Source organism: Lissotriton vulgaris, chromosome 10, assembly GCF_964263255.1.
Source record: "Lissotriton vulgaris chromosome 10, aLisVul1.2, whole genome shotgun sequence".
NCBI lineage: Eukaryota > Metazoa > Chordata > Amphibia > Caudata > Salamandridae > Lissotriton > Lissotriton vulgaris.
In genome coordinates, this window is record NC_141698.1 from 841,343,858 (window position 1) to 841,360,887 (window position 17,030).

A 17,030-nucleotide genomic window follows, 5' to 3' on the forward strand; every position below is an offset into this window, starting at 1 on the left:
CCCCAGGGTCGATCGAGCGGCTGCTCTCGATCCCATCGCTGCATTTGATTTGGGCATCGGTGACGCAGCACCAGGAGGTGACTCAGCATCCCGGTGCAGTTAGAGGAAGAGGTAGGGCGGCTGCTCCCTTCAGGTAGAGACCTCGGCTGGGTGTCTCCCTTACTCCTCTGTTCTACCACATACTCCTCGTGCCCCTCACAGCATATCGAGTGGCATTTTCGGCCATTGTGTTATCTGCCCTCTGTTGGCGTACGCCGGGACCGGCGTAATTGCAGAGAACGGTCAGGACCATTCCGTGCTGTGGGTTGGTAACGTATTAAGACTGGAGGATTCCAGCGACTCTTTTTCGTTGACTTATTGTATTTCTTTTACCGTTATTAAAGTACCAATACGTTCTAAAGTGGTTGTGTCCTCATTGTGAGTGTCTGTTAAAGATCCTGAGACCTCCAGGACGTTACAGTTTCATCGCTCCTGCTTTGGTAGGGTTATTCTGTTCCAGTATTTTAGTTTTAGTTATAGACATTCTCCTGTTACTCCTTCTGTTTGAACCCATCCAGTTATTTAACATGTGTTTTTCCCCCATGATTCCAACGACTTCTGGAGATATTTTGCCAATGGGCTTTTTCCTCAGTTGGGACTCCTTCTAGAGGGACTTTCCTGCTTTGACTTTTCCTGCACTGACAACATAAAAGGAGTTTCCCCAACAGCTGGCAGTCCAGAAAAGCCGTTATCTGGAATTCTCCATCAATCCTCACCCAAAGATCCACAAGCAGACATCTGATCCCTGACAGGGTGTTGCAGTTGGGAGAAGAGAAGAGCACAAGGGGAAGGGGAGAGGGGTGAAAGAGAGGAATAATAGGGGGCACCATGTATTAAGAATGCAGGGCTCAAAGGGAAAAGAGGAATATTGAAATTGCTAGGGTGTCCCTGCACCTGCAGGAATCAGGGAAAAAGTCTGTCACCCCTTTAATAATATACCTATTACCCTACTCTACCACTCCTAATGCCTTGCCTTGAAATTTAAGGCTTCTTGAGAATGGTTCGTCCTCTTTCTGTGCACTCCCCTCCCACACAGAAAAACATGCCTGGCCTTGTGATCCCCTTTCCCACCACTATCTGTGTGCCGCCAAAACACATATTTTTTCTTCAGTTTATACATTTACTTTTTTAAAAGATCCTTCGTATATAGCCCACTGGTACAATCCTCTTACTCTGGAAGAACAATTGCTCCAGTTTCAAAATAAAAAAATGTCATTATATGTAAGGTAGCAATGACCATGCAAAATGTTAACCAATATTTACAAATGTTGAAGTGTGTGTGTGTGTCAGCCATTTTTTATGACTACCTGCACAATTAACCCTAATGTCATACTTTATACATTCTTAAGTGTCATTTACAATCCTAAACCCCTGCATGTGCTGGGATTTGAATAATGAGATTTACTATTTACTTTTGCACTCCCTCACTTTTTCCTGAAATTTTCAGAGAGAAAATATGCAGTAAGTTCCACATGTAATTCCACATTTTCATGAGGAATACTTAATTACAGTTAATTATTTCACCTGTCTAAAACTTCGGCTTGCAGTATTGATATTTTCCAGGTGTAGTAAATACCTCAGACCTATCTTTCCCCGTTTTAATCAAGGATTAAAATCTTAGATGTATTTTTGTGCACTTGAGTTGCACCTTGCTTCGTGAAAAAAAAGTAGTGATTTGGTCCCAATCATCCATTAAATGGTGCTGTCTGAGTGGGTTCACTGATAGAACATCGATGCCCAAAATATCCATACACAAATCTGGATGCAAAAATATTGATGTAAAAAATATCAACATCCTATATTTAAATTGCAAGTACAAAAATAGCGAAAGAAAAATATTGATGTGAAAAATATAGATGTACAAAATATTGGTTTTTATTTAAATAAAAATTAATGTTACATATATTAAATAAAACAATTAACTTTATAAAACATATTTAGATTTCATGTACATTTTAACAAATATAATAAACTAAATTTAATTTGAAAAATATTTAAACATACACATATAAAATAAAATATATATATTTCTTTAAAAAAAATGAATAAACTATTAATTTTAAATCATTTTACAACTTTATAAACATATAAGAAATTAAATTTTGCACTCCATTGAGTGCAACTGTAGAGAAAGTGTTGGATAGCGGAGGGGGAAAATTAACTAGTCCCATTCCAGTGAGTGCAACAGTAGAGAAAGTGTTGGATAGCAGAGTGTTAAACATTACTATTCCCACTGCAGTGGGACAGTAGGGAAAATGTTGGATAGTTGAGGGGTGAAACATACTATTCCCACTCCAGTGAGTGCAACACACAGTAGGGAAAGTGTTGGATAGCGGAGGGCAAAACATTACTATTCTCACTCCAGTATGTGCAATAGTAGGGAAAGTGTTGGATAGCGTGGGGGTCAAAAATACTATTCTCGCTTCTGTGAGTGCCACAGTAGGGAAAGTGTTGAATAGCGGAGGGGTAAAATTACTATACCGACTCCAGTTTTGCAACAGTAGGGAAAGTATTGGATAGCAGAGAGGTAAAAAGTACTATTCCCACTCCAGTGTGTGTGACAGTATGGAAAGTGTTGGATATCGGAGGGGTAAAACTTACTATTCCCACTCCAATGAGTGCAACAAGGGAAAGTGTTGAATAGTGGAGCAGTAAAAATTACTATTTCCACTCCAGTGTGTGCAACAAGGGAAAGTGTTGGATAGTGGGGGGTAAACATCCTAAAATTACAACTCCAGTTTGTGCAACAGTTTGGAAAGTGTTGGATAGAGGAGAGGCAAAAATTACTATTCCCACTCCTATGGGTGCAACAGTAGGGAAAGTGCTGGATAGTGGATGGGTAAAAATTACTATTCCCACTCCAGTGGGTGCATCAATAGGGAAAGTATTGGATAGCAAGGGTGGTAAAAAATACTATTTCCACCCCAGTGAGTGCAACAGTAGGGAAAGTGTTGAATAGCGGGGTAAAAATTACTATTCCCACTCCAGTGGGTGCAACAGTAGGGAAAGAGTTGGATAGCAGGGGGGGTTAAAAATACTATTTCCACTCCATTGAGTGAAACAGTAGGGAAAGTGTTGGATAAGTAAACATTTATATTTCCAATGGAGTCAGTTCAAAATTAAAAACAAAAAAGTTTACAGCAATAACACAAAAGATTTTAAAAAACAAAAAATAAAACACATATAAAGGTTTTAAATATTACAAAAGATAGAAACAGATTAAAATGTTAAATAGATCTAACAAATACCTAGAAAGATTATTTAAAAGAAATAAATAATAATTTAAAAATAAAGAACTATTTTTTGATAGAAATGTTTTATAAACAAAAACATTATTTATTACATATATGTAGTATTTTTATTTTCTACCCTATAACACCACACAATTCACAACCCACATTTAATTTGTTTTTTAATTGTACCTTCATAATTAACATAATTAATTATCAATTAAACACATATTATTAATTTTAAAAAAGTAAAACAAATAAAAATTAATTTACTCACCAAACGTTACTCCTATAAAACCAAAACACACACATAAAGTAACAATAAACACTTACCACAAATATTTATCAATTGATAACTTAATATTAATAATCAACTAATTATTAACTAATGAAACATAAATTACTTTCCACCCTCTACCCAACCAAACACTGCAACGTACACCTAAAATTCATTACACAATTTCCATAACTAAATTTAAATTAATACATTAATATCAATTAACAACAACATATTAAATAATATAAAATCATTTTCTTCCCACCCTTTACCACTATAAACTCCACAACATGCATCAAAAATGAATTACGCAATTGCCATATTTTAATTTTAATTAATGAATTAGCATTTATTAGAAGACAATTATTTATTGATTATAAATACATTTCTTTGCACCCTATTCTCCTATAAACCCGCCACCCTCTCCTAAACAAATGACACAATTAACATAATTAATTACAAATTAATTAATTAATTATAATTACCAACCAATGAATACATATTTAATAATAAAATACCTCCCACAATAAGCACTATAAAATATAAATTAAATATTAATAAAGAAAAAAAATATTTTTTATATTTAAATGACTTCTCACCCTATTCCCCTATAAACTCAGAACCTGCTCCTAAAAAAATTACACACTTATTATAATTGCCACATAATTAATAATAATTAACAGGCAATTAATTAATAATTAATTAATTCCCACAATTAACACCATAAAATCTCAATTAAATAAATACCAATACATAAAAAATTATAATTTAGTTATTATAATTAAATGCATTCCTACCCTATTCCCTTTTAAACCCACAACCCACTTCTAAAAAATTGCACAATTAAAATAATTGCCAATTATTCAATTAAAAATAATGAACAACCACATAATAAATAATTAATAATAAATTAATTCACACAATTACCACTATAAAATCTAAATTAAATACATACTAATACACACAAAATATTCCTTCATTTATTATAATTAATTTAATTCCCACCCTATTCCCCTATAAACCCACAAACCGCTACAGAACTCAAAAATGCAAAATGTTATTAAGATAACATTTATAACTACTAAAAATGTAGCACATATATAAAAAAACAAAAGAAATTAATATACAAATAAAATATCACATACTTTTAAAATACATACTAAAATGCATAACACTAATTAAAACATTGAGATTTTAAACAACTATATGTTTGCAAACGATATTAAAAACGTTGATATTTCCAAGATATTTCTTACCTGCAAGTCAATATTCTTGACTACGATATTCTTCCTGTATATATCTCTGTATCATGATATTTAAAACTCGATGTTTGTGTATGTCGACATTTTAAACTCGATATTCTGTCTGCGCACTGTCTGAGTGGCACAAATACTGCTGAGTTTGCTAACTTTTAAATTGCTACTTTTTAGTCTCTAAGGAAATTGCAGTGGTTGGTGCAGCAGCATTCACTAATCCTCTCCTCCTCTTGGATCTTTGGAGAAGTTTTGGATGCAGACTAAAGTGATTGAGACAACTCTCTAATACCTGCCCAACCCTCTTCTGTCAAATCTGCAAAAAAACGGGAGATAAGTAAAGGATGTTTTTGCAGTATATAGTTTTCACTTTCGTCTGTTTCTTGTGGGCAAAGAAGCAAAGCAATAGCCCCCACAATGTTGTTCCAGTTTATAATTGTTATCAGCTCACGTGACATAACAGTAGTTGACAACAGCTGCCAGAATGCTTTGCTATGTGTAAATGTTTTTTTTATGAAAGCCATGTACAAGAAAGCTCCTTGTTGTCATGACAAATCAGACATATAATGACATGCAATACACACATCACAACTGTGATCATAGTGATCTCATACTGCTTCATAGGCAATGTTGTGTGTGCTGTGCCTTATATGCTCCAAAGTAGCTTTTGCATTCCTTCCTCTTTTCCTTCTGTCCTTGAACTATCCCCACTCATTGTAATGTCCAACCCTTTTATTCGCTCCAACAATTCACCCATTCATTGCAATGTTTCAGTCAATATTCTAAAGGTTTTTAAACTACATTTCTTCAGTGTGTCTGTAAATATTAGCAATCTGACTCAAGTCTGTAAGTACTTTGTAGAAGTTGGAACAGTGTTCAAAATAAGGGTGACCCAGGTCAACACAATGCTCCTTATAAAACATAACAAATGCACACTTTATGCCAATTGCACTATTTACATTAAGCATCATAAGTCACTGAATAGCTGGTTGCTGATGGCCTCAGGTGGCATAGTGTAGTCATAGCAGGAAACTGGGGTAGTACAGATCATCTTAGGAATCATAGTATCCTCATTGAGCTTATATGCAAGGGTTAGGTTTAGAACGTGTGCATGGCTTTGGGAAGAGTCATATCTTAAGAGCTGGTTGTACAATTTAGCCACAAGTACAGTGAAGGGGGTCCCACCATAACATTCCTGCTTATGTGCTATATATTTAGTCTTGATGTGAGCCTGAGTCAGAATGCTTTCCTCTGGGAATATCGTGTGAGCTTTATTCAGATGAAAGATGGGCCTTTGCAATTGAAGAGTAAAGGAGGTTACGGCAGTGAACGCCTTCACCCTTGAGGTGGAAATTAGGTATCTCTCAATTTGGGAAGTAGGTCCCTCACACACCCGGTTGGTGTCATACCATATAGGTGAAGTGCAGGTATGGGGGCCTAATATTGTAGATGTGGATACAGAGTAAGGTGAGGTGCCGTTGCTGGTATGATGATCTATATAGGTCAGTCCATTCTCTATATATAAAAGGTACCTCATTGCTAGGTTATAAAGTGCTTGGTTCACCTGAGTAACCAACCACTGTGTAGGTAGTGCAATATTTCCGGTCCTGAAGAATCGCCACGTGATCTCCTACATGTTAGGGGAGAAACCACTCACATCTAGCCACCTCTGACCATCATGCCAGCGGAGGCACCTTATCTGCTTTTAATTGAGACCAATGATCTCACAGATTAAATTCAGTTTGGAGTACCTCTGTGCCTCATTTAATCCCTTCACAGTACACCTCACCTTACTCTGTATCCACATCTATACTATTAGGCTCCCAGACCCGCACTTCACCTATATGGCTTGGGAAACAGATTTCTGACTAAGAGCCCCTCATAGGGTGCTCGTCAGGCATTGCAGCGGCCTGAAGAGGAGCATGTCCTATGATGAAGCATGACACCCAACTGGGGTGTGTGATGGCCCTACTTCCCAAAATGGGAAACACACTGTTTCCAACTCAGGGTTAAGGTGTTGACCGCCCTAGCCTCCTTTTCTCCTTATACAGGAACTGCATACCTTTCCTTCCCTGTCAGGTAATATGGGGCTTGTATGCTGGACCTATAAGTGCCCCTGTTTCCCCTCTATGTTACTATACCTTTGGCATTGAAAGCACTATAGGTGATGCCCAGTGCTTGTAGGGCTTGTGAGATGTGGTCATGTAGGTGAAAATATAGTAGTAGTTTTGCTGCACCATTCTGGATTCTTTGTCACACAACACCGAGAGTGAGACCATCTGGTAAAAGACATTTGCATAGTCAAGTTGTGTTATAAAAATGGAGGTGATTACCTGAGCTTCCCGTTTCTGTGCCTACAATATCCTGGGTATGTCGCGGTTTAAGTTTTGGGACTGCGATCACCAGAAATACACTTGGTTTTAGCTTAGTGTTTTCACCTCAGGTCTGGTGGGCACATATAACAAATATTCTGATATCCATTCTCCTGCATAGAAGCCATATTCTTGCATATCTTCTTCCAATGATTCCACAGTCTTACTCCCAGAAGGCTTTGAGAAGGGATTTGTTTACCCATTCTAAGATGGCAATCTTTCCTAACTGTTTTACTACTTCTTCCCTATCCAAGATGGTGACTGCTCACTTCCTGTCTATTGGTACATAAGGGGCAGAATCTTCCATCTCCCTGCGTTGCAACACTTCCTGCTCCTGCTGGTGTGTCCTCGCTTCATTTTTGCTTCCTGTTTCTATTCTGGATTCAATTGGTGCTTTACTCTTGCTTGGAATTTCCTGTCTTCTGGTCGGATTTTTCCTTGCTGGCATTTTCTGTCTTCACCCTGGACCTTCTTCTACTACCTCCTTTCCATTCCTGGAGTCTTCGCGTGCAGAAAGAGGGTATTTTCCTTCAGGGTTGGGGACTCTTTCCCAAAGGAACAGTCCACTCTGGCAAAATATTGTCGGCAGCACCGTGTCTACTGGAAAGGGTACGCTCTTACCTTGGACAGACCAGAACCTTCAAGAACCGAAGTCGGGAACCATCCTAGCGGCGAAGAGAAGTTCCGACCATGACATTAGCTGGGAGGTCAAGAGAGGGGAAAGTTGAATGGAGGTTGCAGGTGGCGAGTGAGAAGTGGAGGAACAAGGTACATTAGTAGAAAGTGTGCGTAAGGGTGGACTGTGGGGAGATATGACAAGGATGTGGGAGAGTTAGAAGCTAATAGATAGAATAGAAATTGAAAATGAAGAAGAGGGTTTGGGTTAGTATTTCAAAGAGGTTGAATAAAGACTTGAATTAGTTAACATACAAGCAGAGAGGGAATGTGGAGATGCACAGACTGTAAAAGAAGTCAAGGTGTGTTAGCAAGAGCAATAGGAACATGTTGTGGACAGATGGATACTGGTAGGAATGGGTATGAGAAAGCATGAAGTAGGGTGTTTTCTCCTTTTGTTTCAAGTAATTTCTGGTAGTGTGTGTGCTACAGAAAGAAGAATATGATTAGAAAGGGGCTTATAGGTCGAAATTAATGTCAGTATGAACTTGGCATTGTGCTAGTTTTAGTTGTCTCAAGTGAGGGGTGGAAGGACCCTGAAGTGGAGGAGTGGCAATGATGTGGAGTTCTTAAGGTGCGAGATGATACAGTGTTAGGCAAGAGAAAATCAACGGAAGAGGATAAGGTAAGAAGAAGAGGGAGGGTGAAAAATTATCATAGTATGCTGGGTTAAGGTGAAAGGAAGAGTAATAGAGGGTCCAAGTTTGGGAGGTGCGAGGAGAGTTGAAGAGCTTCAGGGAAAAGGTACGTTACTGAGACATATGACTACTTTGACCCCTAGCCTTTCACTTTTTCAGTAGCCCCTAGCCATATTTGGCTCAACATGCATAATGTACCCATAAAGTTCAGTGGCTTGTGCATCATGACCATAGCCTAATGTGTTACCATATTGTGTTTATCCATGATGTGTATCTCCAGATGCAAATAAATACAAAGGAAAATGTGCCTATACCTGTACCATCATCATCATGTTTGCTTTCATATACACCCTCATGCATGTCATGAAAAGTATGACCATTGTTTACACATTGTTTCACCTCTATTATTCTGCAAATGAGCAGAAGAAGCTTCGACACACAATGAAGCCTATCCAAAGTGCATTCTGACTGTTTGATAGCAATAGGCAGCTTATGGGAATCAATAGACAGCTTTAGCAAAGGCTATGCTTAGCATAGCAAAATATGCAGGACTGATACTACTTTTCATCTTGAGCGACTTGTAAGCAGGGTCTTTGTTATGATATACAAATATAAACCTGCACAATAATTGGATTGTTCGCATTGTTCACTTTCCTTATGTTTGCTTGTGCTAATGCTGCAAGTATATTTGTGATAATAGTGCTGCATGTATTTTGCATGTGGGTAGTACATAATAAAATGTATAGATAAAATAATGTGTGTGTGCACTGATTTGGGGGGCTGGAAATGGGAACCCAATCTAAGAAAGGGATTGACAGTGTGCACGCGGATGTGAGTGTCATGAGGCGGAAAGCCGGGACTGATTGTGTGCGAGTGAGTAGCAGCATTGCACTTTTTAAAATTTGCACTTGTGTTTGCCTACCTGCACTTCTGTTCGTTTTTAACTGACCCACTGTGTTTATTCTGGGCATTGTTTTAAGGACTAGTCACTGTCCACCTTGCTCTTCCGATCCCGCTCGTCTCCACCGCAGCCGATTAGGCGCTGCCGGGGTCCAGAGCTAAATCCGTCATCTTTGGTGAGGAGCAGGCGAGCGGTCCAGTGCTCGGCCCCTCCCACCCTCACGCCCATAAAATGATTCTCCCGCCTAGGAAGTGCAGCGGGCGCGCCGGCGGCGCACCGAAGACACGCCAAAGGCAAGACTGTCTGCGCCCGTCCGCGACCAGCCGGGACCCGGGGCTGGGCATGCTGCCTGTCCTATCCTTTATTCCCGGAATGACCTTATGAAATGCAACAGAGGCCAGGGCTACCTGCCGAGAGAGACACGCAACCGGGCCAGTAGATATGGCATATTGGCCGAGCGTTTTCCCCGAGCAGTTCCTACCAACACGATGAGCCCCAACAGCCAGGTAAACCCTAGCCTGTACTCCCACTCCTTGGCAATCCTCTACCTAAATACTCGCTCCCTGGTGAAACACCAGATGGATATTTTCCTTCTGTTGGACACAGAGAAACCGGACTTCCTCTTACTTACCAAGTCTTGGCTGACTCCTGATTCTGCCCCCGACATAATAGCAGCCCTTCCACCTAATTATTATATTATTCATGCAGACCGGGGTACAGGAAAAGCCGGTGGGGGGGTTGCTGCAGTTATTCGCTCTAGTCTGAAAGTTACCACTCTGACCTGCCTAACTCTATCGGACACAGATAATCTGGTGCTAAAGATCGATTCTCCTCACACTACGATTGCATGCTTCCTCTTGTACAGGCCTCCCAACTCTATGCCAGCATTTCCTCTTGCGCTAAGCGATCAAGTCACCAACCTAGCGTTGGATCATGCTAGGATTTTTCTGGTAGGCGACCTCAATTATTAGTTTAATGACCCCATGGAAAGCTCCCAATCGAGCGAACTCACAGGACTCATGACAAACTTAAATTTCTCTCTGCTAGTGCTTTCGCCAACCCATTGTAAGGTCCACATTTTAGACCAGGTGTGGCGAACACTCCGTTGGTGACAACCCAGATAACTATTCCCTGCCTTTGGTTGGACAACCTACTTCTTAAATTCAATCTGATCTACTCTCCCGCTAAGATAACCACTACGGCTGCAGGTGGCCTAGCTAGGAAATGGAACACCTTGGATAGAGCAGCGTTCTTACAGACACTGGCTAACACAATCCCCTTCCCTCATCCTGATATCAATTCCTCATAATTCAACCTTTCTGGCTGACTACAAGCTGCTAGTGATATCCATGCCCCCTATAAAAAAGTCAAACTGGCACGGCGTGCAGACTTCCAAAGATGGTTCTCTCATGATCTAAAAGCAAGGAAACTAGCCTTGCGGCAGCTGGAACGTCAATGGCGGCGCAATTACGCCCCTGACCTAAAGATCGGGTTTATCAAGGCCAGGAAAGAATACGTGAATGCCATCTCCTCTGCGAAAGCTGCCTATTTTTCCTCTCGCATCCTTAATTCCACAAACAGATCAAAGGACATCTTCGCCATTCTTAACGAAATAGCGAACCTGGACAGTGTCCGTCCCAGTGTAACTCCGACTCAGTCCCTTTGTGACTCACTTAACATCTATTTCATTGAGAAAATTGTGGACATTAAAGCCAGCATCCCACAATCTGTGTCTCCTACTACCATTGGTATGGCAATCAACAACAGCTCTGGCGTACTTAGCAGTTTTCCTCCTATCACCCAAGAACAATTTCAGGAACTGCTAGCAAAAGTTAAATCTGGCGCCCCGTCAGACAGATGCCCCCCGTACATCCTAAAAGAGTGTTTCTCTGCCCTCCCGGTCCCTGCCTCAACTCTCCTGAATGACTCTTTGACCTCTGGCCTAGTGCCTCTGGCCTTTAAGGAAGCTACGGTCATACCACTCCTAAAAAAACCTGGGGCGGATCCATCTTGCAAGGAAAACTACCGGCCCATCTCCTTGCTCCCCTATTTGGCAAAGGTGTTAGAGGCCTACGTAGCTAAGTGCCTTTCCAACTTCCTAGAGGAAACCGGCTGCTTTGAACCCCATCAAGCCGGGTTCCGGCCTGCCCATTCAATGGAGGCAGTGGTAACCACAGTCCTGGATGTCCTGGATACCCTTCGGGACTGTGCAGATAGGCGCTCTCCCCAGGCACTGGTGCTCCTGGACTTGTCGGCCGCGTTTGACACGGTCGATCACACCATCTTGATCGACCGTGTCGGACAGGCCAGTGTCCGGGGCACTGCGGCCCGCTGGCTGATGTCCTTCTTGGAGTATCGCTCTCAGGCAGTTCGGCTTGGAGAACTAGCCGGCACCAAACAGTCCATCACATGCGGAGTTCCACAGGGCTCTTCCCTGTCACCTCACCTGTTTAATCTCTACATTCTTCCAATGATTCATGCCCTCAGAGATGAGCAGGTGATGGTGTTTAACTATGCAGATGATTTACAGCTGCTGTTCACGATTGATAATTCTGAAACCTCTATTTTGATTTTTCAATCGACTATGAGGAACATCAAAGCTTGGATGGACCAAAACCACTTGAAATTAATTCCAGGAAAAACTGAGCTAGTTCTCACGGGATACAGCATCAAACACTGGGGCCCCCACTACTGGCATGGGTCAAGCCCCAACCCCCTCACTGTCGGCAAAGACACTAGGGGTCACCGTGGACTGCGATCTCTCGCTGAAGGCCCAAGTGGGCCAGGTGGTCTCTTAGTGTTTCTTTCAACTAAGAAAAATCCGGAAGGTTCGGCGCCTTCTTACCCCGGAGGCAATCACCCAGGTAGTGATCGCCACCGTGCTGTCCCATCTGGACTATGCGAACTCCATTTACCTAGGCCTCCCCCTCTACCTGTCAAAACGCCTCCAGATGGTGCAGAACTATGCCGCCAGATTGATTCTGAATCAACCCAGATGGCAACCAGCTACCCCTCTACTGATGAAACTTCATTGGCTTCCGGTGATCGAGCGTCGCACCTTTAAAACAGGATGCACGGTTTTCAAATCATTACACTGCAAAAGCCCCAAATTCATTGACCACCTTATCACAAAGTACGTACCGTCTCGCAACCTCCGCTCATCCCATCTTGGCCTCCTTCAGATACCCTCTTTCAAACGCAAGTGCTCTGGCGGCCGCAGGTTTGCCACACTGGCTCCTCGTCTGTGGAACACCTTCCCTCTTGAGATTCGGACCTGCCAGGACCTCTTCTCATTTCGGAAAGCCTTAAAGACCTGGCTCTACAGACAAGCATATCAATAACCCTACATTCCATGTCTCCGGTTATGTTACTGTCTATTCCAGCGCCAGGAAACTAATCGGTATTAGTGCGCTTAATAAGCCTTTTTTTTAACATAACATAAGAATATTTTTCTGTGTCTTTAACATGTCTGAGTGAACTGTGAGGAACGCGAGATCTATAGTTGTGGAAAAAAATTGCATGCTCTATTTTTGAAGGACAAGGTGTGGGGAGGATGGAGAGTAGGAGGACTACTTAAGAAATGGAAGGGTACCAGAGGATGTGAGATGGTGAGAACACAGAAGAGGAAGGTTGGCAGAGTGCTCACAGGATGCATATTAGAGGTTGGAGGTCAGGATAAAGCAGACTGGTGATTTACGGAGGTGCCATTAATGTTAGAGCCTGGAGATAAGAAGGATGTAGCAAAGGAAGGTTGGATGAAAATGAGAGGGATGAAATAATGAGCATGTGGTAGAAGCTGAGGCTGTAAATGTATAGTAGAGTGGGCTTAGAGCGGAGTTTGGATGTTTCAAGGAGGGAGGTGAGTAGAAGATAAGGTAGCCAGAAGGTGGGAGGGGAAGGGAAGTAGTGTGATAAAATAAAGGCCGAAGTGGCTGGGCAAACTGGTGTACAGCTGCTTGGTAAAAAAGCAAGAGCAGGCTGTTAAATGGTGAATAGTAGGACAGAGGCAATATGAGAAGAGCTGATTTTAAAGTCTATGAAGTTACCCAGGAGCGGATTGGTGCAACACAAGCAAGTTACACCTTACCAAAAAGTCACCAGGAGATTTAAGAAATTCTGAAGTCACCCTTGAGTCACATTGGCTTAATCCCATGAATAACTCTGCTTTCTAAACTCTATCAGATTTTGGAAACGATGAAGTCACCCAGGAACTATGAAGGCTCATAACACAGGAGCATACATGTTCCCAAAAACTACCAGGGTAGCTAGGAGTCTGTAGAGTAACCCATTCTTCTGCCCGTCTTACTCCACATTCTGAGTTGGTTCCCCAGCCCTACAGTCGTGATGAGCTGTTCTCAGTACACCCTCAACTGTGAAACAGCTCAGGCAGCTGGGAGGTTTTAGACAGTCTGTCTGTACTTTGTAGGAGCTGTAATTTCCGCCTCCACCTAGTACTCCCACCACCAACATTTGGTGTGGGCAATCTATTAGGGCACAAAATACAAACAAAAGACTCTACCTATATGATTAAGCTAAGCTATACGTATGTTGATGTTTTACCCACTCTAGTTGTGCTTAAATGACCATGCTCTTCACAGCAGATAAGCTGATATAAACATTGCTTTCTTTTTTTCATTTTAAGAAGATTTGATATGTAGCAGTGAAAAATCATATAATCTAGATTGCAGAAGAAACAGGTCCCATTTTCTTTAATCTATTAGGGTGGCCTTGATAAATGACTGCTCTTTATGTAAACACTCTCAAGACATCTTTCTGACTGAGCTCTCAATCTGTTGTTCATAACTGAGACTTGGCTCACAGTGTTCTCTAACTGAATGATAGAGCTGGCAATTCCTGGGGGTTACAAAATTCAGTGTGCTGACCACAAAAGTGGTAGGGGCGGAGGTGTGGCAGTGGTTTTCAGAGACAAATAGACCATTCTACGGTGCCTGTCCCTGAAGTTGGGAGAGCAAGAAGCTCTGGACTTCTGCGTTACCATCTCTCCCCATTTCTCACTAGGCAGAACACTGTTTTATAGACCTCCATGCCCGGCAGGCACCTTCCTGAAAGATTTGGATGATTTTACAATACTGTGTGCATTACCCTTTAACCGTTTTCTACTCCTTGGAGATAATAATATTCACTTGGACTCTGGGATGCAGGGGACACACAGGAGTTTCTCGACTTATTGAGTCTTGCCCAGCTCAAACAATTGGTTGGCACCCCTACGCATTGTGGCGGGCATATTTGTGATCCGATTTGCACTAACTTTGCTATTGTCGTCAAAGATCACATCCCAGTGCCCTAGTCCGACCATTCTGTGATTAATTTTTCCTGGCATATCGAAAGTAACCACTCGCATGGCCTGTCCTGTCAAGGAACACATGGTAAACCTTCCATTAAAATTGATCTTCTAGCATTTAGTCTCGCCTTCGCCGATACACGACCTGCCCCCTTTATTGACCTGAAGGGAGCTCTTGATATTTTCACTAGTTGGATTTCTTTGGCGGTTGAGCGCCTGTCTTCAACAACACACCTTAGGCCGTCCAGGAATTCTCATTCAAAACCTTGGTTTTCCACTGAGCTTAAAGTCCAGTAGCAACAGTGTAAACAATTGGAATGCTCTTGGAGACAGGATTACTGCCTGTTGGCCAAGATGGCGCTCAGAAGAGCTCAAAAAGCATACTATGCGTCAATACCCAAGCAAAAAGCCTTTATTATGCAGAGCGCATTGCTCTCTCTAGGAATAACTCCGAGACTATTGCATTTTCCTCTTCAGCTGTATGGTGTCAGAAACTCTCTAGCTTCTTTATAGATAAGATCCAAGCTCTTCAGGCGAGTTTCAACACTAGTAATCACTGTGACACAAGGACATTTTCTCTGTTGGGGCCGACTGTTACCTCTCTACATCATCCTCACTGGTGACTTTTTTACCTATTGACCAGCTAGACTCTCTGCTGGCTCTCAAGTCTCTGAAATTGGGCTCTCCAACTGACCCTTGCCGGGCCAGGCTTCTGTCCTCAGTAGCCGAGATGGTTAATCCCGAGGGTTAACAGACTAGTCAACCAGTCATTCCTGGAAGCTACGGTTCTCATAGCTTGGAAACAGGCCAAAATGATGCCACTTTTGAAAAACCTCTCTCTGGATCCTTCTCTCCCGGTCACCTATCGTCCCATCTCTCTCCTTCCGGGTGTGGCGAAAGTCTGCGAAAAAGTGGTTGATAAAAAACTTTCTAGCTATGTCAAAGGCCTGCTCCATCTAGCCCAATCGGGCTTCAGAGCCAGGTACAGCACCGAGACAGCTCTTGTTGAAGTCACAGAAACCATTCGGGAATGTCAAGATTCAGGTGACAGAGCAGCTATGATTTTGCTGGACCTTTCTCTGGCATTTGACACTGTGCCGCCTTCCCTCCTTCTGGCCCGCCTCTCGGATATTGGAATATCAGGGTTGGCCTGGAAATGGCTGAAGTCTTTCTTAGAAGGCAGAACACAACAAGTCTGGCTCCCTCCTTTTTCTTCCACCTCTCAGATTGTGACCACAGGAGTGCCTCAAGTGTCTACCTTGAGCCCCCTTCTTTTTAATATATACGTCACTCCCTTGGTCCAGTTGGCTGAGGAGCTTGGAGCTAAGATTATAGCTGAGGCAGATGACACCCAGCTGGTTTTTACATGGAAAAACGGTGACTCCTCTACTTCCCTAGCCAAAACTTGTCTGGCCGCCATCTTCCAATGGCTTTTCTTTGCACAATTAAAGTGCAATGAGGATAAGTCAGAGATCCGTCTTTTTGGGAGCTTTACTCTTCGGGAATCACTCTGGCGGAATATCCCAGGCCTACTTCCGTGGGCCTTCCCATCAAAAACCTGGGGATATGGTGCTACTCTTTGCCACTCAGATAAAGAAGCTTGCTGGGCAGTGCTTCGGCACACTTAACTCCCTGAGGACATTTTTACCACTTCTCCCAAGGTCATCCAGGGAAACGGCTACCCGGGCATTGATTCTTTGATGCATTGACTATGTAAATGTTCTATATGTAGGCCTTCCGAGTTACCTTTAAATAGAATGCAGGTAGTCCAGAATGCAGTAGGTAGGACTCTTCTTACTATCCCTATAAGAACCAGCAAAAGGCAACACTTACGGGATCTCCGTTGGCTACCTGTGATACACAGAGTCAAGTTCAAAGCCCTTGACCTTGCTCACTCAGCCTTGTACGGACATTGTCTTGCCTATATGAGAAAGCGCTTCAGGTTTTACGTTCCTGCAAGACAGCTGCTTTAAGCAACACAGCTTTCTACTCATGTCCCGCGCTTTTGCTTTAAAAGAATTCAAGGAAGATCTCTTGCATTTACAGCAGCCTCTGCTTGGAATCTGCTTCCCCTGGATCTCCGCAGTATTCAGGACCCCAAACTCTACAGGAAAAGATTGAAGACTCTTCTTTTCATCTATCTGTTCTTCTTTCACTCCACACTTGTTCACGCTGGGACACTCTTTGAGTAGCCACGCATGTTATAAATGGCATTAACATAACATAACATAACATAAAATAACATAACATAACAAACATTAGATAGGGAGCTGATTTAGCTATTATACTTTTATATTTAATTATACCCTGGAAGGGCTTTGTTAACCAAACTCTATTGAAAAC

The 17,030-nt window shown here is 42.1% G+C and overlaps 1 protein-coding gene across 1 annotated transcript in view; it reads right to left on the minus strand.

The window, feature by feature from the left end:
- LOC147688870 (macrophage mannose receptor 1-like) overlaps positions 1 to 17,030 on the minus strand; it is a 758,166-nt gene that overhangs the window by 513,531 nt on the left and 227,605 nt on the right. The window lies entirely within an intron of this gene.